Source organism: Felis catus, chromosome B2 (genome assembly GCF_018350175.1).
Source record: "Felis catus isolate Fca126 chromosome B2, F.catus_Fca126_mat1.0, whole genome shotgun sequence".
NCBI lineage: Eukaryota > Metazoa > Chordata > Mammalia > Carnivora > Felidae > Felis > Felis catus.
In genome coordinates this window covers 96,474,005-96,501,364 of record NC_058372.1, presented here as the reverse complement: position 1 = coordinate 96,501,364, position 27,360 = coordinate 96,474,005, and the positions used below count along the sequence as shown (strand labels likewise).

Genomic DNA, 27,360 nt, shown 5'->3' with positions numbered 1-27,360 from the left:
TGAACTCATGAACTGTGAGATCATGACCTGAGCCAGAATCAAGAGTCGGACGCTTAACCAACTGAGCCACCCAGGCACCTCCAGACTGTATGATTATTGTTGAAAACATGGATTAAGCAACTATATTTTTTCAATTGATGTACACCTTACTTTGTTGAAATCTTATCAGCAAAGTATTGATAATTAAGAGGAGAATGCTCTCAGTATGTTAGCCAAGAACACAAAGACCCCTTGTAGTTGATTTAGGTAGGACTATAGGAAACTGGAGTTGGTAAATTCTTTTACAGTTTCATTTTAAATTTTGAGTTTCTGTGATTTACTTAAATCGATATTCCAGCCCCTTGGACCATTTTCCTTTTTGTTTAAATCCTCATGGAATGTTAGAGATGAATCATGTCTAATAACCTTAAAATTTGGGTGAAGGGTGGCATTTTGGGCAAACAGCAGGGAGAAAAAAAGCAAACCACCATAATTTATTATTCACTGCCTTCTCTTTCTTTACCTAAGCCATCTCATCAAGAAAATGAAAAAGAGCCTAGAGGTATACTCTAACAGATTCAGAAGTGAGATTAAATTTAAAATCTTGAGACTTGGTGAAATAATGACTTTATTACTAGGAACAGTGTAGCAATTAGCTAATTTTTACCTTTGTTCTTCTAGATATCCTAGGATCTTTATATTGTAAGTTCCAGTTAGATAAAAGAAATCCTCAATTAATTAGCTCAATGTTTACTGAAGCTTATGGAGGAAAATAAAGAAGTCTAAAACATGGACCGTGTTCCCTGATGAACAGGCATTGTGTTGGACACAGTATATTTACAACTATCTACGAGAAGGAAGTAAATGACTTGTGGCTAATGAGTAGTGGGGATATATTAGCTATTTCATTTAGAGATACTGAAGTGTACTGGAATAGTAGAGAACCTCTCATGAAGAAATTGGGATGTCATTAGGATCGGTGGACAGAAATTACATAGGTAATATTTTAGGGTGGTGGTAGTATATTACATATTGTTTCCTTTGTGATTCTTTTTTCTCCTTTCTTCCCCAAGCTTTCATACCCATAGTAGGTGTAGGGGAGACCTTAAAAGCAAGAATAAGCAGTGTAGTAAAGTAAAATCAGCAGCAAGAAAGGAGTTAGAATAGCTAAAACAATGTTAGGGAAGAAAAAGTGGGAGGAATCATTCTACATAATGTTAAGTCTTAGATATAATTTCATTGATCAAGACAGTGTGGCATTGGTAGAGTAGTAGACAGATCAATGGAACAGAATAGAGAACCCAGAAATAGATCAACACAAATATGCCCAATTGATTTTTGACAAAGGTACAAAAGCAATTCAGTAGGAGAATAGTCTTTTCAACAAATGGTGCTGGAATGATTGGACATCATTGACAAAAAAATGAACCCTGACCTAAACCTCACACCTTAAAAAAAAAAAAAAAAAGTAAAATGGATACCTGTGAGATCAATGTAAAATGAATTTAAATGTGAAATGTAAAACTATATAACTTTTATAAAAAAACACGAGAACATCTCCAGGATCTAGGGCTAGGGAAACAGTTACTAGACATAACACCAAAACCCCATTTCATAAGAGAAAAAAATCTTCATTTAATGGACTTCATTAAAATTAAAGTCTGTGCTCTGTAAAAGACCTGGTTAATAAGATGAAAAGATTAGCCACAGATTAGGAGAAAATATTTGCAAATCAAATATCTGAAGGACTTGTATCCAGAATATGTAAAGAACTCTCCAAACTCAGTGGTGAGAAAGTAAACAGTACAATTAGAAAATGAACAAAAAGAGCCTGTAAAGATAAGTAAGCTTGTATAACATTAGCCATTAGAAAAATGTAAAACCATGATGAGATAGCTACTACATACCAAATAGACTGGCTAAAATTTAAAATACTGACAATATGAAAGACTAGTGAAGATGCAGAGAAACTGAGTTTCTTTTATATTGCTGATGGGAATGTAAAAATAGTACAGCCACACTGAAAAACAGCTTGGCAGTTTCTTATAAAATTAAACATACATTTACCATATAACCCAACAATCACACTCCAGAGAATTTATTCCAGAGAAGTAAAAACTTATGTCAAAACCTATACACAAATGTTTATAGCAACTTTATATGTAATAGCTAACAACTGGAAATAACCCAAATGTCATTCACTGGTGACTTGTTGAACAAATGGTGATACATCCATGCAATGAAATGCTGCTCAACAATGAAAAGAACTGAACTATTTATTCATACAACAATTTGAATGAATCTGGAAAGAATTATGCTGAATGAAATAAGTCATTCCACACTACTGGTAGGAATGTAAAAAGCCACTACAGAATACAATATGGTGGTTCCTCAGAAAATTAAAAATAGAGTTACCATATGATCCAGTAATTCCACTTCTGGATATATATCCCACAGAATTTAAAGCAGAGTCTCAAAGAGATACTTGTTCACTCATGTTCATAGCATCATTATTTGCAATAGCCTAGAGGTGGAAGCTACCCAGATGTCCATCAATAAGTGAATGGATAAAATGCCATATACATTTAATGGAATATTATTCAGCCTTAAAAAGGAAATTCTGGTACATATTACAACATGATGAACCTTGAGGACATTATGCTAAGTGAAATAAGCCAGTCACCAAAAGACAAATACTGTATTATTCCATTGATATGAGGTATCTAGAGTAGTCTCATGAAGAGAAACAAAGTAATATAGTGGTTACCAGGGGCTGGAAGGAGGGAGTAATGGGAAGTTGTCATTTAATGGGTGTAGAGTTTCAGTTTTGCAAGATGAAAATGTTCTGGAGATTGGTCACATGACAATGTGAATATACTGAACTGTACACTTAAAAATGGTTAAGATGGGGGGGTGTGCCTGGGTGGCTTAGTTGATTGAGCATCCAACTCTTGATTTTGGTTCAGATCCTGATCTCATGGTTGTGAGATTGAGCCCATGTCACGCTCTGCGCTAAGCATGGACCCTGCTTAAGATTCTCTCTCTCTGTCTCTCCCTTTGCCCCTTTCCCCCAGTTGTGCTCCCTCTCTCTTTCCCTCAAAAAAAAAAAAAAAAAAAAAAAAAAAAGGTTAAGATGGTAAATTTTACCACAATTAAAGAAAACATCAATTTCAGAAGTTTATATGCTGTTGGAAAGGAAGAATTTGCTCTGCCCTACAAGATCCTTCTAGCTGGACTAAGAATCAAAAGGACATGAGGCAGATTAATGGGAGAAAATAAAACTTAATAGCATATGTATGGGGAATCCGCATAGACATGAAATTCCAAAGACAATGAGGCAAGGAGATGGTTATATATGAGCTGAGAGGGGTTGGGGTCTAGAGATTACAAAGGGAGAAAGACCATTAGCAGGAAGGTTAAAGGAGATGTTTGGAAAACAAATCTTGCCCTGTCATGCAGGTAAGTTTCTTAGGTAAAGAGGAATCTCTGTTAATAGCTTTCTTTCTGGTTTGAGCGTGCAGTTGAGGTCAAGGTGAAGAGCTTTTCCTTGATCTGCTGGGTTTCTTTTCCTTTTAACTTTTAAAGCTCATGCCAAAGTAGCCCATTTTGGGATAGGCTGGCCTTGGTCCCTACAGTACTGTATGATTTATTTATTTATTTGTTTGTTTGTTTGTTTTTGAGAGAGAGAGAGAGACAGAGACAGAGACAGAGAGACAGAGCGTGAGCCAGGGAGGGTTATAGAGAGGGAGACACAGAATCTGAAGCAGGCTCCAGGTTCTGAGCTGTCAGCACAGAGCCTGACGCGGGGCTCTAACTCACGGACGACTGTGAGATCTTGACCTGAGTGGAAGTCAGATGCTAAACCTACTGAGCCACCCAGGCGCCCTTGTATGATTCCTTTTATACAACATTCTCAAAATGACAAAACTATGGAGATGGAGAACAGATTAGTGCTTGCTAGAGTCAGCACTTATGCTGACAGTGTGGGAAGCAGGGAGGGTGTAAATACAAAGAGGTATTTTGTGGTGATGGAACATTTCAGTATCTTGATTCTGATAGTGGTTACGCGAATCTGTACATGGGATAAAGGTGCTTAGAACTATACACACCTATACACACAAATGAATACAGGTTAAGAAAAGTGCTGAGAATAGAATAAGATCTGTAGTTTTGTTAACACTAATGTACCAATGTTCATTTTTAGTTTTCATATTGTACCACAGCTATGTACTGAAGGAAGCCAGTTGAAGGGTACATAGGACACTATACTATTTTTGCAAGTCTCTGCGAGCCTATAATTATTTGAAAAAACTGAAAAGAATCACTTTGAATTGAGAGAGAGAATGAATGATTGAATGAACGAACGAACAAATGAACCAATAAACAAGCAGTCGGCCTGGGAGATAGGAGACCTGCATGTTCTAGTTTCAGCTCTGTCAGTAGGTATGACCCTACACAAGTTATTCCATCTTTTCTGGGCTTTAGTTTCCTAAGCAATGAAATAAGGAGTTTGAATAAATGATCTCCAAAGATGCTGCCATTTCTAGACTAGTATAGAAATTAGTGTTGTAATTGAATATGGCAGATAAGGGAGCAATTGTCATTTCTCAGGCGGGAGTGAGCAGATTGGATGCAATGTGGTAACACAAATCTATAGTCCTTTTCCTACTATTTAAAAATCCTAAAAGCTCAGAAAAGAGGATGTTTTTTCAGGCCTATAAATCTGACCTGAACTGATGTGAGATTATTTATAGTCTTTCTTTATTCCACTTAATGTGAATATTCATGCATTTTGCTGCAGAAATATTCATGTGTTTGATTACAGGGTGCAGCCCCAGATCCTGCTGGAGGGCTGGGTAAAATGCACCTTCCTAAAATCAGAAAAATTTTGAATTGGTTTCAGGGACTTTGGATGAGGGACTGTGGACCTGTCCAAGCAAGTTGGACGGTGCGATGTAGGCTGGAGTAGAAGCCCAGATACACGGTGTAGATTGGTAATGTGGTAGAGGCTGAAAGTAGCAACGGTGCATCAACCCCCACTTCCCCTCAGTACATCTCGCCCCCTGTGGTTCATTACTATCTTGCTGATGAAATGTAATTATCCACTTGTGCACAATATATATATTTTTGTTTTTAATCATTTAAATTTGTGTGTAAATTTTTACAGCTCTCCCCTGCTATCTGAAAGAAGAGCGTCTGCTATGAAACCTTCCATAAGCCAAAATGGCGTAAAGCAAAGAAGCAGTTACCATTAATTTGCATGGGAAAATTTTTAAGCATTCTCAGACCCAAAGAATAATCTCCCTCAGGCTTTTTTGACACTTTAGGACACATCTTGCTAACGAATGCACAAAATAAGTGAAGATAAAGCACAGATGCTCACAGACACGCTTCAAAGCTGCGGCAGCTTGATGTTGAGTGTGGCTCCTAGGGAAGGAGCTCAGCCATAGCCCCAGTGCACACTGCCTCTGTAAGGGCTCACTGCAGAACAAACACTGGATGCTAAGTTTGCTTTTCGCTTTTTTTCATAGAAGAGAAAATCCTCTTTGTATTTCTTTTGCTTGGTGAAAATGTGTGAATGCATGTCTTTTGTAAAGCAAAGTGGCTTACCTTGAACTTTTGAAAGGCAGGAGATGCCTGTATTACTTTTTCAAAGTACTTTTAGTTTTATATACTACTTATTCCCAAGAACTTAAATGCTTTTAATAATCATATGATAGACACTTAATTGTTTCCAAGGTAATGACTCATACCCTTTTCATACAGAATTAGTTAAATTTTTGTTGTTTATACATAGTTAACTTCATTGAGCAGTGTGGCTTTGTTTGTTTTCATTGATTACTGTTGACACATTTGGCTTTTAGGATTAAATTTTTGTTTAAATACCCTATCTTTTTACTTTTGCCTCCATCTCTATTGCACATTTAGATAGATGGGATTAATTTAGTATGCATTTAGTGGAGACAAATTATGGCATTTCATCTCTCTCTTAGGGGGTGTTGATTCCTTAGCAGAGACTTTTTGTTTCTGAGTTCACTACATTAACTTGGCTACCTAAAAAACCTTCTTAGTCTTTTCTGCATGTTAAAATTCTTCAGAGATCTTTAAACATATTATTAGAAAATGAATTTTAGTCTCCTCCATGTTTATAAAAGACCCTTTCTAGATTCAGTTCTGTAATTACTGACTACAAACCTGCATTACTTATGAAGGACTTTTTTTTTTTGTATGACTAGGAGAAAATTAAAAATTTTAATTCATTCCACAAATGTTTGAGGTGCTCTTGGCATGGGATGTACAAACAAGAATAAGACACAGTTGCTGCCCTTCAGGAATTCATCAGAAACAGTATAATGAGCATGAGCTCTAGAATCAGACTCTTTAGATTTATATTGTGGCTCTACCGCTGCCAAGCTATGTGATCTCAGGCGATTTCCTTAACCTCTTTGTGCTTTAGTTTCATTTGTAAAATGAGGATGATAACAGTACGTATATGTTAGGGTTTTATGGAGATTAAATGGGTAAATATAGGTAAAGTGCTTGGAACAATATCTGGCACATAGAAAATATCCAAATGTTAGCAATTTCCATTATTATTAGAAAGTTCATTTTAGTGGGGGAGATGTGCAAATAGTGAGAGTACCTTGGGATAAATACTATAGTATGTGTGACCAATATGCTGTGGAGACAGGGAGAAAAACATCTCTGTAGAAAATTGAAGATTTTCAAAGGCGAGGTGACCTAAGTGTTGGGTCATGGTGGATGAGAAGGAAATGACCAAGGCAGGAAGCTAAATTAAAACACAAGAAACTGCTTAGCGAGGTGTAAGGAAGTAGTCGTTTGGTGTGGGCTGAACGTGGGGGATGGGATGAGACAAAAAGGATAGCTTGAACATGTATGTCTGCTTCTGCCAAGATAGAGTAACCTGTGCTGGACTTTACCTTCCACTGTAAACAAGTAGAAAACTGGATAAAAAAAAAAAAAATGAAACAATTGTATTCTTGGAGTACAAGGCAGTACAGGATTGTGATTCCTGTGAGAGGTAAACAGATGAGGTGAGAACTATCACTCTGGCTTCCTGCTGGGAGGTATTTTCCAAATAGCAACACAGAAAGGGTGAACTCCAGTGGAGGATGGTGGCATTGCTGAGTTTGAGGAGACAGATTAGATTTTGGGGAAGTGAAGGCAGCTGGAAATTGCAGAGCAGAATCTGGAAGAGGAGGGAGTACACAGAGAAAGGCTCCAGAAATCTAAGGTGCACACTTGAGTGTATTGTTGAAATATAAGCAACACATGAGTAGGATGAAACTCCATGAGGCTGGGGAGCTATAAGCTGTACAATTCTCAGAGTTCTCACAAAACTGGCAGACATTTGATTTCTAACTGGACAGTATGGAAAGACTTTGTTGAACAGCAAGTCTCAAAAGGATCGTGCTGATCTAAAAGTAATAGAAGTGCCAGCGAAAGCGTATCAAATCTCTTAAAAGGAAGACTATAAAATCCAGACATTCAACAACACAATATCACAATAGCCAACATCCAGTTACAAATTATAGTACATTTCAAGAAGCAGGAAAATATAACCCGTACCCAGGAGAAAAATCAGTCAGTAGAAACAGATCCATAAGACACAGAGATAATGGAATCAGCAGACAAAGACTTCTTATAAATATGTTCAAGTGTTTAAAAGAAAACATGACTAATGATAAAAATGAAGGAAAAAATACATGTCAAATGTAACAACTGTAACTGAAAGTTTAATATGTAAAAGGAAAACTTGCTCTGAATTGACTCAATAGCAGAGTTGATGCTAAAGAAGAAAAGATAAGTGAATTAAAGACATAGCAATAGGTGCCCTTTTCATCCTGATATAAAAGGATCCATGAAAGATTATAGCTAATATTCTTAATAGTGAAACACTGAATGCTTTCTCCCTAGGATAGGATGTTCTTCCTCACCCTTCTGTTCAAAATTTTGCCAGAAGTTCTAGCCAGTCAAGAAAAAGAAATTAAAGGCATATTGGATTAGAAAATAAAAGCTAGTCTTTATATCTAAATAACGTCCCATGCTAAGAAATCCCTAAGAATTTACAGAAAAGCTGCTAGAACTGATAAGCGATTTTGGCAAGTATAAGGCATATAATGTCAAAATATATAAATCAACTGTACTTCCTTATATTAGCAATGAACAGTTGGAAAATGGATTTGCAAAATGTTTACAATATTAGCAAAAACATGAAATGAGAAGGGATAAATTTAACAAAATATATACAAAGTCTGTACATTGAGAACTATAAAACATAAATGAGGAAATCAAAGATGACCTAAACATACCATGTTCATGGATTGGAAGGGTTAATATTGTTAAAATGTCAGTTCTTCCCAAATTCATCTGTAGATTTAGCATAATCTCAGTCACAATTTCTGCAGGTAATTTTTTTGGTCAAAATTGATAAGTTGATCCTAAAATTAATCAGTGATTGCAAAGATCCAGAATAACCAAAACAATTTTGAAAACTAACTCTGTAATGCTAACATCACATGATTTCAGAACTTCCTAGAAAGCTACAATAAGCAAGACTATGAGGGATTGGTATACAGATAGGCATATACATCACTATGATGAAATACAGTTCAGAAATGGACACACATGTATATGGTAATCAATTTTTGACAGAGGTTGCAAGGCAGGTCAATGGGAAAAATACAGTATTTTCAACAAATGGTACTGGGGGAGAAAAGGAACTTTAATCCTTACCTCATACCGTAAAGGACAATAACCTTGAAATGGATCTGACACTTAAACATGAAAATTAAACTGAAAATTCTAAAAGAAAACATAGGAAAAAATTTTGTGACTTTGAAGTAAGCAAAGATTTCTTAGAAAGCATGAAGTGTAGAAGAAAAAAGAAAAACTAGAGTTCATCAAAATTTAAAACTGCTCTTTTGAAAATGTTAAAACAAAATGGCAAGCCACAGACTGGAAGAAAATATACACATGTCTGACAAATGACTAGAACATATAAAGAAGTCTTACGTCTCAGTAAGAAGACAACCAGTTCAAAAACTGGAAAAGATTTGGATGTTTTACAGAAGAAGTTATCTAGCCAGTAAGTACGTGAAACATGCTCAATGTCATTAGTTGTCTGGAAATGCAAAGTCAAACCAGAAAGAGAAATCCCTATATAGAAATGAGAATGGGTAACTTTAGGAAGTCTGACCATAGTAAATGTTGGCAAGGGTGTGTAGCAGCTGGAGCTGTCCTACATTGCTAGTGGGAATGTGAAATGGTACAACCACTTCAAAGAACTATTTGGTCATTTTTTAAAAAGTTAAGCATATCCTTGTATCTTAAAACATGGCAATCCCACTCCTGGGTATTGAAATGATAGAGAATGCAAACAAATGTGCATTCAGAGATTTTAACACAGTTATTCAGAGCATATTTACTGTAGCCATAAACTAGAAACTATCCAAATGTCTAAGGTGAATGGAATATGTTTCAGAAAGAAAAATGAGTTGATCAATGATTCACTCAAACATGGATGGATCTCAAGAACATTATGCTGAGTGAAGTCAGATACAAAGTATGATTTCATTTACATGAAAAATCTAAAATAGGTAAAATGGTAGTAAAACATCCACTTCGGTTGTTTGCTTGGGGCCGTAAAGGGGAACAAGGGAAATGTTAGGGTACTAGAAATGTATTATATCTTTATTATGGTGGTGGTTACAGAGATATATACATTTGACAAAACATTATACTGTATACTTAAGATGGGTACATTTTATTGTTAGTAAATGTTACTGAGTTTGTCATTTTATTGCTCAAGAGTGTTCCTTTGCATGGTTATAAAGCAATTTGTTCACCTTAAATGAACATTTTGACTGTTTCTAGCTTTTGGCTACTGTGAGTAAAGCTGCTACAAAATAAATAAAGCTGATTTAAAAAATAAAGGAAAAGTTGTAGCTACATTTTGAGGAGCTTTGTATATAGTATTAAGATCTAATTTTATTTTGGGGTCAGTGGAGACTACAAAGGTTAAGTAGTAGAGAAACTTGAATAGATACGTCTTTTGAAAGCTGACTTTTGGCAGCTGTGAAGGTTGAGGGTTGCAGAAAAGAAAAACTGGAGGCAGGAAGGCCTGGCAGGAGATTGCTATAATCTATTCATTTCTCCCCCTGCCCAGCTTTATTGAGGTGAATTGTCAAGTAAAATTATATATATTGAAAGTGTACAACATGATTGTTTGATATAACATAGCTTACCTTTGTGTGCGTATGTGTTGTGTGCACGCGTGTGTGGTGAGAATGCTTAAGATCTACTCTCTTAGTAAATTTCAAGTGTAAAATAAAGTGTTATTAAGTATAGTCACCATACTGTACATTAAATCCTCAGTAGTTATTCTCTTGTGACTAAAAGCTTTTACCCTTTGACAAGCATCTCCCCATTTTTCCTACCCCCTGGTACCTGGTAACCATCATTCTGCCGTCTCTTTGTATGGGTTGAGTTTGACCCCCTTATTCCCCCTTTTTTTTTTTTCCAGATTCCATATATAAGTGAGATCATACAGTATTTGTCTTTCTCTTTCTGGCTTATTTTACTTAGCATAATGTCCTGTGAGTTCATCCATGTTTTTCCAAATGGCAGGATTTCCTTCTTTCTCTTGGCTGAATAATATTCCTGTGTGTGTGTGTGTGTGTGTGTGTGTGTGTGTGTGTGTGTGTGTGTGTATCAGATATTCTTCATCATTTATCACTCAATGAACACTTAAATTGTTTCCATATCTTGGCTATTGTGAATAATGCTGAACATGGGAGTGCAGACATCACTTTAAGATAGTTTTCATTTCCTTCAGATAGATACCTAGAAGTGGGATTTCTGGATCATGTGATAGTTCCATTTTTAATTTTTTGAGGACCCTCCATACTGTTTTCCATAATGGCTGTACCAATTTATAGTCCTACCAGCAGTGCACAAGAGTTCCCTTTTCTCCATATCCTCACCAACACTTATCTCTTGTCTTTCGATAAAAGTCATCCTTAGCCCTAGCAAGAGCCATTCAAGTGGTTAGTAATGATTGTGGTGTGCCCTTTACCACTCCTACTCATGTGTCAGGAGTGAAGGGAGAATCTTCTGGGCCCAATTCAGAGACACAATAAGAGCAGTATCTTACATGAATAGAAGTTTATAGTTTGAATAGAGAAAAGTGAGAGAATAACATCTTTACCTTAGGCTTCCTTTTTTCCAAAGAACCTAGTAGGACAGTTAAAACCATTTTCATATTGGGAATTGCAACTTAGTTCTGGTCAAGTACCATCATCTGTCATAGTAAATTAATGACAACTTGAATAACTTTTGTATTCAATTTGTAATTTTTATTTATTTATTAAAAAAATTTTTTTGACGTTTATTATTGACAGACAGAGAGCATGAGCATGGGAGGGGCAAAGAGAGGGGGAGGCACAGAATCTGAAGCAGACTCCAGGCTCTGATCTGAGCTGTCAGCACAGAGCCTGATGTGGGGCCCAAACCCACAAACCGTGAGATCATGACCCGAGCTGAAGTCGGACGCTTTACCCACTGAGCCACCCAGGCGTCCCAATTTTATTTATTTTAGTTGTATAAGAACTGTAACAATACAATGTTTATAATTTTTATATTCATACATACTTAAATAATATTTTAACAATCATTTAAGGCAATAATGGATGACTGATGGGGCACCTGGGTGGTTCAGTCGGTTAATTGTCTGACTCTTGATTTTGGCTCAGGTCATGATCTCACAGTCCTGAGATCGAGCCCCGCATTGGGCTCCGTGCTGGATGTAGAGCCTGTTTGATTCTCTCTCTCCCTCTGCCCCTCCTCTGTGCACTCTCTTTCTCTCTCTCTCTCTCAAAAAAAGGGGGGGGGGATGACTGAGTTTTTACCCTTAAAAATGTTCCCTCAAGGATGAGGGATACTCACAATTCTGTGTTCTTATTTCTGGGCCCAGTTAGTAAGGATAAGTTGATCATAGGTTTTGAAGTGCTATAATATTTAATTCTTGGTGCTTAGATTCTAATGAGTTAGGATTCAGATGCCCACATCTCTCCCTTGTGTTGCTCATTACTACTGTATGGCCAACTGCTTTTCATTAATACTATTGTATTCTATAATTGTCCCTTCTTTTTCTTCTACAGGAGTCAGAATTTTTATGTGTTACGTGTGTGTGTTTAACACCATAGAGGCCCTTTAGTTACCAAAACATATTCATCTGTGCTTGTGGTTTGAAGACTATAATGACTGTTTTTCTAAAAATAGATACCTTGGAGTAGATTTTTTAAGTGGGCACTAGATGTTAACCATTCAGATAGTCGTTTCTGATTTAATACTTATTTCTGATTTAATACTTATTTGAAGTTCTAGATACAAATTTTTAGTTTCTGGAGTGCAGCTGCATTTCTTTTCTTCCTATGACTCACCAAAGCCTACTCAAAGCCTTTCATTTTTTTCTATTTTTGTATACTGAAGCTTCATTTTAACAAATATTTAAAAATAGCTTTAAAAATTACCATTCTTTTGGAGTCTCCTTGGAAGTTTATTTCATTTGCTCCAAAGATTTTTTTTTTTTTAAGCAGCTGAATTGGTTTTATATCCAGAGTTGTGAGGTTAGTGCTAGGTCTAGTAAATACTATACTGTAGTCTAAAAACTTAACAGTAGTGTTTGGAATTTTTCAAACATTGATAATTTGCATGAATGTATTCTTTATAGCATTTAATAATTACAAGGGGCTTTCTATATATCTTAGTGTTCAGTATCAACAAGTAAGTGAAATTTATTTTATCCTCAAAATAGAAATAGCTTCATAAAGCTACTTCCTCACCATTTCTCTCTAACTTTAGGTTATTTCTTCTATGTTGCTGTATATTTAAAAGGGATGTCATTTAGTTTCACAGGACTAATAGTATATATAAAGCTTTTATTAAAAGATTTTTATGTAGTACTATTATTTTTAAATATTATGTATTGTCTCACGTACTTTTTATTCTGTAGTTCCCTTGATCAAAAACAAGAGTGACAGGGCGCTGGGTGGTTTAGTCAGTTAAGCATCCAGCTCTTGATTTCAGCTCAGATCATGATTTCACCATTCAGGAGATTGAGCCCCATGTTGGGCTTTGCTCTGAGAGCACAGAGCCTGCTTTGAATTCTCTCTCTCTCTCGCTCTCCCTCCCTCTCTCTGCTCCCCTCCTACTCACACTTTCACTCTCTCCAAATAAATAAGTAAACTTAAAAAATAAATAAAAACAGTAGTGACAATAGAGCGTGCATGATATAATTTTGTGAGTACATAGAAAGGATCTCCAGAAATGAACATCTAGAAGTTGGAAGTCCTGGCCTTAGAATTTTTTTTAAAGTTTATTTATTTATTTTGAGAGAGAAAGCATGAGTGAAGAGGGGCAGAGAGAGGAAAAGAGAGAAAATCCCAAACAGCCTCCACGCTGTCAGTGCAGTGCTTGATGCAGGGCTCGAACTCACAAACCATGAGATCATGACCTACGCCAAAGTCAGGAAGTCAGACGCTTACCAACTGAGCCACCCAGGCGCCTCTTAGAATTTTAATCTAAGTTTAAAAGTACTCCAGATTCTTGATTTCCAGCATTGGTCATGTTCCCAGGGTCATGGGATCAAGCCCTATGTATGGCTCTGTGCTGGGTGTGGAGCCTGCTTAAGATTCTCTGTCTCCCTCTACCCAGCTCATGCTCTCTGTTTCTCTTAAAAAGAAAAGGAAAAAAAAAGTACTCCTGCGTTTACCTGGCCAACTAAGGACAAAACTGGAGTGGAGTTTGAAGGATACGCTGCACTGTACAAATATAAGGTGAAAGTGGAGTATTATGACTGTTATCATGAGAAATATTAGCAGTTGAAGCTGTGTGGTATAGTGGAAAGAACAGAGTTTTGCAAGATGACTGACCTGGGTTCAGTCCTGGCTTATGTCATTTACTAGCTGCTGTTTGGGCAAGTTAACTACTCAGACCTGTTTTCTCATCAGCAAAAATGGGAATAATAATACCTATCTTGTGAATCGTGAATGAAAGGTCTAGGTGACAACATAGTTTTATTTCTCCTTCCCTAACTAGAGAATAGGAAATGTCCTTGGCAAAAGTAAACACCTTTCTGAAGCAAAGTAAAAAATTATATTTTCATTAATGAATTGCAAGTAAAATAGGATTGACTAATGGTTTAGGAGGATGAAGAAAGTAGTGGTTGCTGGTTAACATGTGGTCCTGAATTAGATTTTAGAACTCTTGAAGTTGGTTTAGTATAAAGGAGTTCAAAACATGAATACAGTTGGCTGCTACCGATGTGTTACAAACCCAGACAGAGTTGAAAGTAGGGAGCCCAGGGTCTCTTAAATGGGTGAGAATAATATATGTCAAGAGGCTTTGTAATCTTTAAGTTATTTTAGCAATGAATAAGATACTGTCACTTTTTACCCTTGGAGAAGTAAAGGGAAAACATCTGGGGGTAGTAGATCTCCCCAAATTCTCTGGTATACTCTTCTCCGTGGGTAAACTGCTACTGCATCGCTGCCACTGGAACCATGTGGGCTCTTAGATGTCCCTGTAGTTAGGAGCCTAAGACACATGTTTAGATATGGTGATGCCCGGTCTAGTTTTATGGATTGTAAGCAAGGTGCATGGCTCTTTGTATGCCTAGCAAGTCTTGAAATCTCACTGAATGGCAGTTTAGTAAGTTTCCTGCAGATAGATAAGTTCTATCCTTCTGTGATGTGGAGTCACAGACTCTTGATAAATATTCCTTGATTTCTCCAGTTTGAATTGCTCATTCTTCCAGCTGTCTGTCTCTTCAAAAAATCGGAAGATTGGACATACCATTGAGCTTTCATTCTGCATCGTCTAGATCAGCTGGTGTCAAGTGGTGGCTGCTTCCTTTAGACTTGGGCATATGTTGACACTTTAAATATATACATTTATATTTGTCAATTATTCCTCAGTAAAGCTGGGAGAAAAAAGGATTGGGCGTATGTTCTTCAGTTTACCTTTTGAGATGCATCAGTTATAGCTAACCACTTCATGAATCAATTGGCCTATCTGTGTCCTTTATTTTGGACCTCTGATTTCAGTAGAAGTGTATCTAACACTGTGATCTTTTTGAAAGAAATGATTTTGTCTTTCTAGTCCTATTGCCCAGCATATACTTGACACATAGAAAACCTTCAGTAAGTACTCACAGAATTTAATTGAATGGAGTAAAACCTTTCCTAACCTGAGGACTTTGCCTTTCTCCTGACCTTTGCTTTAGTCATTATTTTAATTAGATCATGGTATTTATCTTACATATTATTCTTCATAGTATAGGGCATCATGGTTGGAGATAGTGATCAACTCTTCCCAAAGACTGAGAAAGAAAAAAATGCACTTAAATTGTAGCAGGATTGATTAAAATTAGGGGGGGGGGGGACTTTTCCTAGCTGTAACATTTATTAGGGATGGATTGCAGAGACACTTTTGCATTCTTTTACTTTGAAATCTTCCATGGGCTTGGCATACACCTTCTTAAAAACACCGAGAAGAGTACCATAACATTCTTCCTTCACTGAGAAGAGTAACATAACATCCTTGTTTCTTGCCACTTGCTGTGCCAGCCACAAGCTCCCCTGTGCCCCTCGTAGCCATGCCTCATAAAGTTGAAGAAATCAAGGGCTTTCCGCTCATAGCCAGGTGAAAGGATGCCAGATCTGTCAAGATCAAGAAAAATAAGTATAATGTGAAGTTTAAAGTTCGATGCAGCAGATACCCTTTGACCTTGGTCATCACAGGCAGAGAGAAGGCAGAGAAACTGAAGTAGCCCCTGCCCCCAGATCTGGCAGTCAAGAGGCTGAAATGAACCTGGCACACTGATTTGAACTATATAAAAATTTAAAAAATTAAGTGTGTATATGTGTGTGTGTGTGTGTGTGTGTGTGTATATATATATATATATATATTTAATTTTTATTAGCTTCCAGATATTGCAGATTAAGAATTTGAGAACAAATTGTGATCAACAGGTGTACAACTTCTGCAAAAAATGTAGAATTTGTTGTTCCATAATATGTTCCTCTATCAAAAACAGCTGTCTCCAAGTAGTGCTTTGTACTGTTGGCAAATTCATTACAAATGCAGGAAGCAATTCCTGTTTCATATGATTGTGATTTGTAAAAATAATTTAGGTGTAAGCTATCCACAAATCTTTTTTTTTTTTTTTTTTTTTTTTTTTTTTTTTTTTTTTGTAGCAGTCCTATCTTAAGTCCTCATATTTTGGCATTACACATGAGTGTCATGAGTTTAAATTCTGGAACATCCAAGCAGAAATATAAGAAAGGGCTCATTTAGGCTGGAATGGCAAACATTCTAATTGGGAGGGTCCTCATTTTGATTTCTGCTCTCCTGCCCACCCCCTTAACCAAAAACCAAAGGAAAACATCTGGAGTCATTTAGGCAGTATAAATATTCTTAAAAGAATAGACCCCTAATCATAAAGCCTTTCTGGCACTGAAAGATTTGTTTGGATAGATAGAGTTCACATGATGGGTAAAAATATTTTTGAATTCATAAAGACTCCCACAAGTCATGAGTGGAGAGTTTGGGAGTATGGCAGACTGAGACTGATGGAGTTCATAATAGGTTTTAAGAGGAAAATAATCCATTAGTGCACAGGGGATACTCTCTCATCTTTTCCCTTAGAAAGGTTCCTGTTAAATGATGGTTGTTTCACTTAGAAGGCAATGTGCTGAAGGTATAAATTTAGTTTTATTCTCTTTTCACAGTTTAAACAAGTTTTCTTACAGGGAAACAAAGAGAAAACAATGCCCTTCAAAGCCTATGTCTTCAGCCTCTGCTTTGTAGTTCTCTCCCTGTAAGACATAAAGTAGGGAGGAGGAATAATAGCAAAGCCTTGAAAACACACACACATACACACACACACACACACACGTATCAATTAAGGAAGGGAATTGAAAGGTATAGCTCTGTTGCAATTAGTCAACCAATATTTATTGACCGTCAACTGTGTATTAAAACACAGTGACAGATAATTGAGGTAAAAAGTGTTTCTATACTCCAAGGACATAGAGTATTCTTGAGGAAACTAGATGTAAACATACGAAGTTACAGTGGTAATGTAAGATAAAAATAATTTAATCGTATTTGTCAGTAATTGCCAAATGGGAGATTTAGTTAAGTGTTCCAGGAGTTCAGGTCAGAGATAGACTACTCTGAGTGAAGGGCTTTGTGGAAGAATTTTGAGCAGCTGCTTGAAGAATCGGTAGAATTTTGGATTGATGGAAAATAGGAAGAAGATATTTCTGCCCTTCCTTTTCACTGGAATACCATATGGGGAATTCAGGAAGAGCAGAGTTAGGATCATGTTAATTTTGGGACAAAATTAGCAGTTAACCATGTTGGAGAACTTTAACTTAATGAACCTGAAAAAAACCTCTTGACGATTTCACCATCTTTGTAAGTTCCCTTAATTCAGGCCTATAAAACAGAAACAAAACGTTTTTAAAGCTCTGGAAGGCATAGAGAAAGTGATGCCATCCAGGATATTCACGGTGAAAGAAGCAGTGTTGTATTATTAAATTTGGACATTTTAAGCAGTTTGAGGAAAAGAACACACACAAAGGAGTCATGTGTCTCTACTTCAGAAACCTTGACTTCCAACTGCTCAGAAAGCTCTGGTAACTACAGAGCATCAAATAAGCTTTCAGAGATTCTGATCTTCATACAAATTACCAATATAAAGAGGAAGAGATTTTTTATATGCCTTCTTTCTCTCTTATCCTCAAAACTAAAGTGATTGTATTTTTCTCAAGACCAAGTTAAGGAAGATGATATTAATATTCTTGTCATTGTATTGTCTTTTCTCTTTTTCCTGTCCCTCTTTCCTTTATTGTAGAGTACACTTGTTGAGTACATTTTAATAAATTATCTATTTAAAAATATCTAAATCCGTACTCATGGCTATTTATAGGTAGATATGATAGAAATGTAGAGATTATCAAATTTATGGTGAATGGGCATACACAGTCCTTGGGTTGCATGGATTGTTTTTTCAAGCAAATCTGGTCAGGTTTTGTTTTCAGACTAGAAATGAACAATATCTTTTCAGGAACCTGGAGGAATCAGAGAGAAAAAGCAAATGTTGCTATATCAGAGAGAGTAGTTTTATTTTTTCCTGGGAGACGAAATCATCAAGTAGGTTTTATTGTATATAAAAATCTCTAGTTGAAAAGAGCCTTCTTTGGTGTGTGTTACTTGATTTTAAAAATTTAATCTCGTTCTTACATAAAACATGTCCCTGTTAGCACAGAAATTCATTTTAATTTTTTTTTTTTAACGTTTATTTTTTTTTTTTTTGAGACAGAGACAAAGCATGAACGGGGGAGGGTCAGAGAGAGGGAGACACAGAATCTGAAACAGGCTCCAGGCTCTGAGGTGTCAGCACAGAGCCTGACAAGGGGCTCGAACTCACAGACCGCGAGATCATGACCTGAGCCAAAGTCGGCCGCTTAACCGACTGAGCCACCCAGGCGGCCCAGAAATTCATTTTAAAAGTACCCATAATCTTACCACTCAGAGATAGCTAGTATTACTATTTTGGTGTACAGCCTTCAAGACTATAAAAGTGAAGGGGCACCTGGGTGGCTCAGTCAGTTAAGCGTCTGACTCTTGATTTCGGCTCTCACGGTTCTTTAGTTCAAGCCTCACATCGGGTTCTGCGCTGACAGTGTGGACCCTGTTTAGGATTCTCTCTCTTCCCTCTTTCTCTGCCCCCTCCCCTGCTCTCTCTCTCTCTCTCTCTCTCTCTCTCTCTCTCTCTCTCTCAAAAAAATAAACGAATAAATTTTTTTTTAAAGACTATAAAAGTGAGTTTGCCCATGTGTGTGTTTCTGTTTATATAGCAGTATATAGAGAATTGCTTTTAAATTTTTAACAACTACATGGTATTCCATTGTGTGGATATACCATAATATGATTCATTATTCTGTTTGGTTGGATGTTTGTCCTCCTAAATTTGATGTGATGTCTTTCCCTAGCCCTAGGTCCCACAGATGTTCTCCTATATTTTCTTCTAAAAGTTTTATAGTTTCATGTTATTTATTTATTTATTTATTTATTTATTTATTTATTTATTTTTAAAACTAGAATTGTTTATTTTTTTTTGTACTCAGAGTACTTTATTTTTTTTATTTTTTGTATTTTTTTCAATATATGGAATTTATTGTCAAATTGGTTTTTCCATACAACACCCAGTGCTCATCCCAAAAGGTGTCATGGTTTTTATTTAAATCCATGATCGATTTTGCATTGATTTTGTGCATATAGCATATTTTAAGTCAAGGTTCTTATTTTCTTTTTCCTGTCTGTGAATGTCTAGTTATTCCAGCACAATTTGTTGAAAAGACTACCCTTCCTCCATTGAACTGCTGTTGCACCTCTGTCAAAGTTCACTTGGTGTATTTGTATTGATCCATTTCTGGATTCTCTATTTCACTGATCTATACCTTTCTCTTCTGCCAGTACCGCACTGTCTTGATTTCAATGGCTATGTAGTAGGACTTAACATCAGATAAAGTGGCTCCTCCTACTTTATTCTTCTTTTTTCATGATTATTTTAGAATAAATTGGTTTGTATCTGTCATAGTTTTTGTGGTGGTGGCAGCAGAACCTTGCACCTCTTCTGCACCCCAACTGAGCACAGGGTGAGAGAAAGGATTTTTTTTAGGGAATAGGAAATAGTTCCTAATGTTAAACACCATTTCTGCACCCCAGCTGAGCACAGGGTGGGAGAAAGGATTTTTTAGGGAATAGGAAATAGTTTCTAATGTTAAGCAGAAACATGACATCATTAAACATTATTTTTGTAGAAAATATTCCTTTCGTGATATCAGTAAGACTATTGTACAGTGTTTAAAGTGGCACTATCTTGTTTGAAAGCAAAGGAGTAGATGGCTAAGTACTCAAGGACCCTTCTGTTGTTGTTTTCATTTTATCCACTGTTGTCAGGGACTTGGGTTTAGGTTTCTACAGCAACCACAGTCTGGACTACATAATTCCAACACATAGTGTGCATGTGGTGTTAACTCTGATGCCTTATACACTACATGTGGCAGAGTTGCAGTTGCTATGGAGATCAATCTTTGGACACACTTGGTTGATAACGATGTCTCTCATATGTGGATTTTGCTGCTAAAAGAATATGAAGTGGTGCTATTAGTTGACGGAGAGATGTAGAAGACTTTATCAATAATTTCTCTATAGCTGAGAACCTCACATTTGAAAACTAAGTTAGACATTTGCTCACAAACATACTAAAGTGTCTGTGTGTGTGTGTTTGTGTTTAATAACATATGGCTTGCTTGATACCTGGAAGTGGAGGGAAAATATGACATCAGAGAACACATTGTCAGAGGAATTTGACAGACTCCTCTTGGCCAGTCAACCTCATTTAAACAGTATACTGTAAAAAAAAAAAAAATTCAAAGACTAAATAACTTACATTATTTTAGTGGGCTTATAATAAAGTCAGTTGTCAGTAAAAAAGGGAAGGAAGCAATACTTCTTGTGAACTATTCTCATTTGAATATGGGGCCTTGGGTAACAGCTAGGAAGAACCTTTTTCTTGGAGCACTTTACCTCTGAAGAGTCCTTTGAACTCCAGAAATGAGAAACAATTGAGGAAGAGGAAGTGATTTTTTTTTCCTTTGATAGTGTTACTTAAACTAGGATACAGGTTCTAGACCTAAGAGAGACTGTTGCTGAGTGTCCTCATTTGCAGAATTCTTGAAAGAAATGTAGTTGTAGGCTGATAAACATCTTTGCTTTGGGTTAGAGAAACTTGTCAGCCGGGAGTTGATATACCAGAGTAGTAGTTCTCAACCCCGGCTGCACATTAGCATGTGGGGCTTTAACACAGTACTGATGTTTGTGCCTAACAAAAGCTAAATCAGAATCTCTGGGAATGATGAAAAACTGTGGCGTTGGTATTCTTTTTTTCTTCTTCTTCTTCTTGAAAAGTGAATACTTGGGGCGCCTGGGTGGCTCAGTCGGATAAGCGGCCGACTCCGGCTCAGGTCATGATCTCACGGTCCGTGAGTTCGAGCCCCGCGTCGGGCTCTGCTGACAGCTCAGAGCCTGGAGCCTGTTTTGGATTCTGTGTCTCCCTCTTAATGACCCTCCCCTGTTCATCCTCTTTCTCTTTCTGTCTCAAAAATAAATAAACGTTAAAAAAATTTTTTTTTTAAAAAGAAAAGTGAATACTTGATACTAATATGCAACCAGGATTGAGAACCTCTGCAACAGAGTAAGTTTTCATCTAGAATCTTACATTTTAGCTGAATTTGTATATTAGAATGCAGTAAGAAAAGTAATGTGAACATTGCAGAGAGTTTAGAAAGGGCAGTCTTACCATCTATGTTAGTTTCCTGTTGCTGTTTTAACAAATTACCACAGACTTACTGGCTTTAAACAACACAAGTTTATTATCTTACTTTCCTGGAGATCAGAAGTCCTAAATGGGTCTTAGGGGGCTGAAATCAGGATGTCAACAGAGCTGAATTCCTTCTGGATACTCAAGAGAGAATCCATTCCTTGCCTTTTGCTACTTCTAGAGGCTGCCCACCTTTTTTGAAAGGCTTGTGTCCACATCACTCCAACCTCTCTGCCTCTGTTGTCACATCTCCTTTTCTGACTCTGACCCTCCTGACTCCCTTATGAGGATCCTTGTGATTATATTGAGCCCATACAGGTAATCCAGGATAATCCCCTGATCTCACGATCATTAACTTAATCACATCAGTAACGTCCCTTTGCCAAGTAAAGTAACATTCACAGCTTCCAGGGATTAGGACCTGGACATCTTTTGGGACAGGAGGGCATTTATTAGGCCTACCATACGAGCTTAACACAAAGATCGTCACTTTGGTCTTTTCCTTACTAGTCTTTAATGTGCATATTTTTATTAGAATGTGATCACCTTGCATGTACAGTTTTTATTCTTTCCTGCTTAGTCCTCATAACCATCATTTTGAATAGCTGCATAATAGTCCATCCATGATTATGCCATATTTTACATTGTCTTCACCCTGTTGTTGGATTTTTATGTTATTTCAGACTCCTATTGATAGATCAAGTGTGATAAGTGTTTTTATTTATTAGATAGATCCCATGATGTGGGTGGAAGTACTTAAATATTATAAACCTTTTTATAGTGTTTAACTCAAACTCCAAAGTTGTATTTTTGAAGAGTTCTAATTGATTTGCAACACTATCAGCAATGTAAGAGAACAGTATGGGTGCCTTTATATCTTTGCCAATATTGGTCATTATCATTAGAAAAAGACTTTTTACTAAAAAGATAGGTGAAAAAGTGTTGTCCTGATTTAAATTTAATCTACTTGCAAATTTTCCCCATATTTCTGTTTATTTCTCTTTGCATGTTTTGTTCATTTATTTCTTATAGTATGATTTATTTATTAATCTTTAAGATATCTTTTGTAAGTGATGAATCATAAATTCTACTCCTGAAACCAACATTATACTGCATGTTAACTAACTAGAATTTAAATAAAGATTTGAAACCAACAAAAAATCTGTAAGACAACTTTATATGGTGGAACTACTGACTTACATGCTACAAATCTTTTTTATTATTTTTTTAATTAAAAAAATTTTTTTAATGTTTATTTTTGACAGAGAGAGAGACAGAGCATGAGCGGGGGAGGGGCAGAGAGAGAGGGAGACACAGAATCCGAAGCAGGCTCCAGGCTCTGAGCTGTTGGCACAGAGCCCGACGTGGGGCTCGAACTCACAGACTGTGAGATCATGACCTGAGCCGAAGTCAGATGCTCAACCGACTGAGCCACCCAGGTGCCCCGCTACAAATCTTTTTTAAAACACACATTTAAAAATTTTAAATTGTTCTGATCTGTTTTTCCCTTTGTGATTCTTTTATTTTGCTATGTTTACGTTTTCACCTGACAAAGGTTTGTGGTATTCAGTTGTTTTCTTTTACTTATTTCATGATTTAGTCACTGCCCTTAGCAAATTGCTAGCAAGCTAAGAGGTTCAGGGACTTAATGAGTCCAGACTTACCATATGACTTACGGTACCAAGCAAGTACCAAATTAATTTGATTCTGTTTGTATAATTTATCAAAATTAGGAGCAAATTTTTAAAAGGACTGGAGGAGAAATCTAACAATTGTAGTACAGTCCTTAGATGTTTATTGCCCTTTGCTAGAAGGTTTATTCACCATGCTGTCATGTTGTGTGTTCATGCAGATAATTGAGAATTATAGTAAGCTATCCTAGTCTATGATAAACAGACAGAATGCACTTTAATTACATTCTAATTTATTATCTAGTGAAAGTACCTTGCTAACAAATCAACCCAGATATGACTTATTGGATAGCCTTTGCACTTAGAGGAATAATCAGTCTGTAATCATAAACAACATGAACCGTTCATCTTCTAGATTGCTATTATATTATTACGCTCAAATGCCTGCACTGGGCTTCTTTTCTGTTTGCCTCCCGTTTCGTGGCTTATATGCCCCTACCCTGCCTGCTGTAAGTTGGTGGCATCCTGTGCTTACCAATTCTTTCTCTTGAAATATGTGTTAGGTTCATGCCTGGGAACAGAGTTCTGTTACTTTACCATAGGAGTAAAATGCATTTTTCTCCAGTTACAGTAAATAGAATAAACTGTCACCATAACATACTAATATGTGATTTATTTCCTGCTACCCCGATAAGAACTAGCACAATTCTAATTCTATAAAGAAAGGGTTTGCCCCACAGAATAGCCACCACATCCTTTAATATCCTGTATTACTTCCCCCTGGTTCCAAAATGGAGTATGCAAATTAAGATGAAACAACAGCTAGCCCCTGTTATTTTGTTTGGAGACAACCTTGTGCAGAGAATCTTATCTGGGCGTGGGTTTTCTGGTGCAGTACCTTCTTTAATTCTACTACTTAAGAATGAACATCCTCTGGCACTGTTTCCACAGAATAATTTAGAAGTTTGTAGCAGTAGCTGTTAACAGTAGGTGATAATAATTCCTATCTGAGAGTATCCCCTTTTTTATGAACAAGGATCTTACACCTAGAAGACCCCTCACTAGTGCTTTTAGTATAATGCTCACAACCAATGTGTCCATAATTGTACAGCTGATAAGTGGTAGAAGGGACCTGGAATTTCTGCATTTCAGTGCTGTGATTTTTTGTTTCCATTCTTGGACCAAATTTGAATTAAAAAGGAAGGTAAAAAGATTTTACTTACCCTCTTTTTCCACATTGGGAATTTGTTTTGGCATGCAAATCAACTTAGGGGGCTTGGAAGTTCTTTACGTTCTGAAGATTTCTGCAGAAAATATAACTAAAAAATTTTTTTTACCTGGAAATTGCTTAATCACTTCCATTTGAGAGTTTTCGTTTTATTTGGCTTCAATATGAGTGGTAAAATCACCTTTCTTCTTTACTTTTTGTTTAAGTATTCTCTCTGAGCCAGGTGATGTTTAAGGTCTACTCTTAAGATTCTGTGATTATGTCCCTTAAATGTCTTGCTTTTTTTCCCTGTATGTTCTCCACCCTCACACAGACCCAGGTTTCTGGAGTTTCCCATAGGATATTCTCCTTAGGGCCTGTTCAACCCCACTTTGGATCTGACCAAGGCATTGTTACTATTTTATGGGGTCCTCTGTTCCTGGAACCCTCTTGCTTGTCTCCTCAAAGCTAGATTCTGTGTGCTGTCTTGTCTGAATATTAGGAGGGAATTAGTAATAATTTTTACTCTTTTCTACCAGGGAAGCCTTAGATGCTTCTGTTGGAACTAACCCAAAAGAGACCATATTTAGTGTTTTGAGATCAGATTGAGGGGAGGGAGAGAGTAGGATCTTGACAAGGTTCAGAAGGAAGTATGTAGTTCTGAGCAGCCAGGGGCTTGTTTTGTGCATCCTATTCAGGCCGCTACCTATTTCATGTGGTTCTCTGGCTGTGCTTGAGAATATTAGCAGGGCTCACTCCAAGCCACATCCTTCTCTGAAGCTGTGGCCTAGTTTGTTTTGGAGAAAATTTACTTCATGTTTGCCATCCTCTTCGCTCTGTAGCAGTTACTATATGAATTATTCAAGAACCCCTTTTTATGACTATGTTTGAACTCCATTTTAGGAATAATAACTATTCAGTTATATTCTGAATTTCATGGCGTTTTGACTTTCAGCAAGACCCTTTTAGGATCAAATCAGAGCAAAATAGTTGCTTATATTTGACCATACTGGAATGTAAGTCCCACTTTGGCTTCCAGCCTATAAGTTATGAAATACTCCCCCAAATAGATCTTACCAAGATCACTAATGACCCCCATATCACTAAATCTAGGCTAGGGACTAGCCTAAGCTAGGGACTAGCTAGGGACTAAGCTAGGGACTAGCTAGGGACTAGCTCTTCCAGATGTTAAAATATGCCATAAATTCTTAATTAAAGCAATGTTGTACTGGTGCATGAATTGACAGACTAATAGAGTAGAATTGAAAATTCAGAAATAGACTAGAAAATATAGCAACTTAGGATATGTATGGTAAAAACAGTATCTTATATCAGTGGAAGGATGGATTCTAATAAATGGTATTGTTTTAACTGTAGCCATCTAGAAAGAGATTGTGAAGTCCCTACTTAATGTTGTGCACTTGGATAAACTCGAGATTGGTCAGAGATCTAAACATAAAACATGAAACCATGGGAGAATTTAATGATAACATTAGAGTTATAAAGCCTTTCTAAAATTCTGACTCAAAATCACAAAGTCAAAAGATTGGTTAATTTGTCTTTTTATTATTTATTTTTAAAGATTAAAAAAAATTTTTTTTGTTTATTTATTTTGAGAGAGAGAAGTGAGTGTATGTGAGGGAGGGGCAGAGAGAGATTCCATGGGGCTCCATCTTATGAGCTGCAAGATTATGACCTGAGCCAAAATCAAGAGTTGGATGCTTAACGGAGCCACCAGGCACCCCCTTATTTTTAAAGATTGTATTTTTAAGTACTCTCTACACCCGTCGTGGGGCTTGAACTCACAACCCTGAGATCAAGAGTTGCATGCTCTACCAGCTGAGCCAGCCAGGTGCCCCTAATTTTCCTGTTAAAGATCAGTATGGCCAAAATTCACCATAAGCAAAGTCAGAAGAAAAATACAAGATTCATTGCAATCTCTATCAAAATTCCAATAGAATTTTTACAGAAATTTAAAAACAATCCTAAAATTTGTATGGAACCACCAAAGACCCCAAATAGCTAAGCAGTCTTAAGAAGAACAAAGCTAGGGGCACCTGGGTGGCTGAGTCAATTGAGCATCCGACTCTTGATTTTAGCTTAGGTCATGATCTCATTCATGGTTTGTGAGTTTGAGCCCTGTATCAGGCTTGCTGCTGTCACTGCGGAGCATGCTTTGGATCCTCTGTCTCCCTCCCTCTTTGTGCCTCCCCTGTTCATGCTCTCTCTCTCAAAAATAAAAATAAACATTAAAAGAAGAAGAACAAAGCTAGAGGCATCACCATTCCTGATTTCAAACTACATTTCAGAATTACTGTAATCAAAACAGTGTGGTAAAAATAGACATTGATCAGTGGAACAGAATAGAGAGCCCAGAAATAAACCCATACAAGGCCCAGAAAACCATACAAGGTCAATTAATTTACAACAAAGGAGCCAAGAATATACAATGGGGCAAGGATAGTCTCTTTAATAAATGGTGCTGGGAAAAATGAACAGTCATCTTACACCGTTACACAAAAATTAACTCAAAATAAAGACTTGGACATAAAACCTGAAACCATAAAACTCCTAGAAGAAAACATAGGAGAAGCTTAGCTCTTGACATTGGTCTTGGCATTAGTTTTTTGGATTTGACACCAAAAGCAAAGGCAACAAAAACAATAAATAAACAAGTGGGACTACATCAAACTAAAAAGCTTTTGTACAACAAAGGAAACTATCAACACAATGAAAAGGGAATGGGAGAAAATATTTGCAAAATCATGTATCTGATAAGGGATTGATATTTAAAATGTATAAAGAAATTACACAACTCAATAGAAAAAAATATGATTTAACAACGGATAGAGGACCTGATGAGACATTCTTCCAAGAAAGACATACAAGTCGCCATCAGGTACATGAAAAGGTGCTCCACATTACTAATCATCAGGGAAAAGTAAATCAAAACCACAAAAAGATATCATCTCATACCTGTTAGAATAGCTATTATAAAAAATACAGGAAATAACAAGTGTTGGTCAGGATGTGGAGAAAATGGAATCCTTGTGCACTGTTGTAAA

General features: G+C 36.7%; 1 protein-coding gene and 1 pseudogene across 4 annotated transcripts in view; both read left to right on the top strand.

The window, feature by feature from the left end:
• PDSS2 (decaprenyl diphosphate synthase subunit 2) overlaps nucleotides 1–27,360 on the top strand; it is a 288,760-nt gene that overhangs the window by 3,901 nt on the left and 257,499 nt on the right. The gene's annotated exons all lie outside the window — the stretch shown is intronic.
• LOC109499819 lies at nucleotides 11,550–15,871 on the top strand (annotated as a pseudogene).